General features: G+C 31.4%; 1 long non-coding RNA gene across 1 annotated transcript; it reads right to left on the bottom strand.

Annotated features, from left to right (window-relative positions):
- LOC109826227 lies at positions 1,479 to 2,702 on the bottom strand. Its single transcript, XR_002243239.1, has 4 exons — positions 2,654 to 2,702; positions 2,246 to 2,550; positions 1,989 to 2,153; positions 1,479 to 1,492 (listed from the first exon to the last, which is right to left on the bottom strand). It is a non-coding gene; the product is annotated as an uncharacterized LOC109826227 (long non-coding RNA).

Raw genomic sequence — 4,448 nt, forward strand, 5'->3', positions numbered from 1 at the left:
CATTTTGTGAGTTGATAATTTTGGAAGGAGTTACAAAAATTAATGAGTTACAAAAGTTTTTCAGAACTAAGAGTTACAAAACTTTACCAACATGTTACAAAACTAGTCTAACGAGTTACAAAAATTGATTAAGGGGTTATAATTTTTTTTTTTACAGAATTAAGAGTTACAAATCTTGATTAAGGCGTTACAAAACTGGTCTAAGGAGTTATAAATTTTTTTTAAGGAGTTACAAATTTTTTTCGGAACTATGAGTTACAAAACTTCAACAAAGGAGTTATAAATTTTTTTTAAGGAGTTACAAATTTTTTTCGGAACTATGAGTTACAAAACTTCAACAGTTGGTTACAAAACTAGTCTAACGAGTTACAAAAATTGATTAAGGGGTTATAAATTTTTTTTTACAGAAGTAAGAGTTACAAAACTTGATTAAGGCATTACAAAACTGGTCTAAGGAGTTATAAAATTTTTTTAAGGAGTTGCAAATTTTTTTCGGAACTATGAGTTACAAAACTTCACCAACGGGTTACAATACTGGTCTAACGAGTTACAAAAATTGATTAAGGGGTTATAAATTTTTTTTTCCAGAAGTAAGAGTTACAAAACTTGATTAAGGGGTTACAAAACTATTCTAAGGAGTTATAAATTTTTTTAAAGGAGTTACAAATTTTTTTCGGAACTATGAGTTACAAAACTTCACCAACGGGTTACAATACTGGTCTAACGAGTTACAAAAATTGATTAAGGGGTTATAAAATTTTTTTTCCAGATGTAAGAGTTACAAAACTTGATTAAGGGGTTACAAAACTAATCTAAGGAGTTATAAAATTTTTTAAAGGAGTTACAAATTTTTTTCGGAACTATGAGTTACAAAACTTCAACAACGGGTTACAAAACTAGTCTAACGAGTTACAGAAATTGATTAAGGGGTTATAAATTTTTTTTCCCAGAAGTAAGAGTTACAAAACTTGATTAAGGGGTTACAAAACTAGTCTAAGGAGTTATAAAATTTTTTAAAGGAGTTACAAATTTTTTTCGGAACTATGAGTTACAAAACTTCACCAACGGGTTACAATACTGGTCTAACGAGTTACAAAAATTGATTAAGGGGTTACAAAAGTTTTTCATAAGTATACTCTAATTTTAGATTTACATTGAATATTGCACCCTGTCATCTTATCAACATAGCAAAACTAGCATATAACTCAACCCGAACTTCATTTAAAAGCAACAAAATGTACCATAGCTGTGAAAGAAAGGGCCACAAAAATTGTGTCATCAGACACTTTTTACATTTTGTGCACTAATATATTTCTAAGCAAGGCAATATCATAACATAGCAAGTGTAAAGATTTCAAGGGAGCATCTTGATGGGATCGACGAGAAGAAGAATATGCTGATATTGTAGAACTTGTTATGCTTAGCGATTGCTTGGTGAGGACCTTGCTTTTCTTGGCAGCAAACAAAACTACCCAAAAGAATCACACCCACCCTGTAACAAAAGAGTCAATAAGGATTTATCATTCGAGAATTCAATCCAAAGATCTAAAGTATGTATGCAAGATGAAACATCGAAAGTAATGAAAAATCCTAAATTGATGATATGGCAACCCATGCTTTCAATTAATGATCTGATCAAAAGAGAATATATAATTTGCCTGCTACCGTTACCTTATTACTTTCAATGCAACTACATGCAATGCATTTTATTTTAGTTTTCACTGCAACCATATGCAATGCATGCACTGTAGTCAGTGAATCTTTACTTCACCGAATATGCAGGCTATCTTTTACTCTCAGTTAACTTTCAACAATAACAATTCACATCTTGCAGCGAGTGGAAGATTTAAGCCAACTTGAAACAATGGACCAAACATCAAAGGCGTTCTCTGCATCCCAAAGAGAATCCCACGGTGAAAATTAAGGAATTAATGACATGCTCTTCCATCTATTTTAGCTTGTGTAAAGAGTAATATTTGAGTAATTACCTTGTGAATTACAATCGTCAGAAATATGGTGAATTGCGTGCATACAAGAGAGCTGCACAAAACTTTGCTCTGTATTTTGCACACTCTCCTTGTGAGATTGTTATCGATCGCTTTTCGACAATGCTATTAATGAATTCAATCACAAAGATCCCACAATCTAAGGTTCTGCATTTAGCAAAAAAACAAAATTACGACATTGAAAATTACCTTCGAGGAAAAAATTGAAATATTACAATGTAAATGCATGAAACACGTACGGTCCTTGTTGAGGAGCGGCAACTGACACAAGTTCATGGTGCTCTAATTTCCCCAACGTCCAATTACTCTCTATGAAACTCATAAACTTATTTTTAAATTTCGCAGCATCGGCGGTATAAAGGGAAGACTTGATTGAGGAGTAGTGATAGAATTTTTTCTCCTCCCTCACTAACTCTACCATATGCCAATGTCCGGAGCTGACAATTGGGATCAAAATTCTTTCACACTCACAAAACTTCTGCTGAGAAACATTTTCCTTCATTCGTTTTGCCATCATTTCAATATTTCCTTTCAGAAATGCTTGCTACAAAGAGGCATCAATGTTTTAAACCACTGTTAGCGGAATAAACATTTTTAATAATTAATATTTCCAAACATCCGATTTGAAAAACAAGGATAATACTTACTGCAAGCCAAGGTCTCGTAACATGTATTTTTCGATCATAACTATTAGTTTGTCTCAATCTTATAACAAAGTCGAATTAACAAATTGCATCGATGACCTACAAAAATTACCATGAATGAGTGAAATATTTATAACTAATATATACAAACATCAACCACCCACCATGACACAATTTAGCACTTACATCCTCACTGAGTTCACCTCCTGTTTAAAAGTCTATAAGCATCTAAGCGAATACACATGCTTCGGCACACTTCCAAACGTATTATCACTATATGCAAGTACGTGTGAGAAAATTGTGTACTAAAATTAAGTTAATTTAAAGAATTATTATTAGAATAAGTCCTTATCACTATATGCAAGTATGTGATTTTAGAGGCGTCAAGGAGGAAATCCCTCCTATGACAAGGATACCCATTAATCCCATATATATATATATTATATATATATATATATATATATATATATATATATATTATATATTATATATTATATATATATATATTATTATAATATATATATATTATATAGGTGAAAACTCCTATCAATAAGAGAGAGTACACTTTTTATATATATATATATATATATATAATATATATATATATATATATATATATATAAGTGTACTCTCTCTTTTATAATATATATATATATATTATATATATATATATATATATATATATATATATATAATATATAATATATATATATATATATATATATATATTATATATATATATATATATATAATTAAAAAATTTAAAAAAATAAAAGTTACTATTCTGGGCGCCGTTTGAGCCGGCCCAGACCTAGGTCTGGCCCGGGTTTTCGAGCCAACCCGCGCCGCGCCCGGGTTCCTGCTCGGTCGGGCCCGGGCCAATGAGCTTTTTGGACAGCTCTAGATAACATTATATCGGGATTTAAATATCAAAATACTAGCTATAAGTTCTTGGAGATGTTGTGTGAAGAATTCAACAATTCTCCCAATAGAAATAATTGATTAATTCTCTTCCTTGAAATTAATATCATGTCTCAACTATCAACATTAATGAAAGATTTATTTCTATTTAGCTGCCAATTACTGAGAATATGCCTCCAATTATTTCGTATTTCGTTATAGTATATTAATAGTCACGATTTCTCTCTCTCTCTCTCTCATTAACTATTTGTCAAACATATTTTTATTGTCTTTCTTACCACCTCCGCAATAATGGTTCATTTTGTCCTCATCACCACGAATTTTCTTCAAATTAGAAAGACAACTATTCTTCATTGATTTTCTTTTTTCCATTCATCAACCCAATAAATAGTTGAGCTTTACTACAATGCCCCAAAATATGGGACCAATAAGGGGGGACAAGTGAGGTGTCCCCCTCCTATTGGATAATGAGTTGGCCATCATTAATGATGACCAACTCATTATCCAATAGGAGGGGGACACCTCACTTGTCCCCCCTATTGGTCCCATATTTTGGGTCATTAAGGAGTTTTTCTAAATAGTTCATCCTTAATATCTTTTCCAATACGAGTACTAGTGCAATAAAATAGTGGAGAAATTCCCTTGTATTCCTTTGTTTAAGACAAAATGTAGAAGCACAATAAACGCGAAGCAACAAGGATAATAGAAAGGATTCTATTACGTTATGATTTGGTTGCGATATAATGTGGACAACAAAATGTTAGATTTTAATATTCCGTTGCCCGCTAGAGTAAAGATTTTATTAGGACATCCTATTAAAATAAATAATCTATATCATTTACGGATGGATACAGAATTAATATAGGAAATACAACTC

The sequence above is a fragment of the Asparagus officinalis genome, chromosome 10 (assembly GCF_001876935.1).
Source record: "Asparagus officinalis chromosome 10, Aspof.V1, whole genome shotgun sequence".
In the NCBI taxonomy this organism is placed as follows: domain Eukaryota; kingdom Viridiplantae; phylum Streptophyta; class Magnoliopsida; order Asparagales; family Asparagaceae; genus Asparagus; species Asparagus officinalis.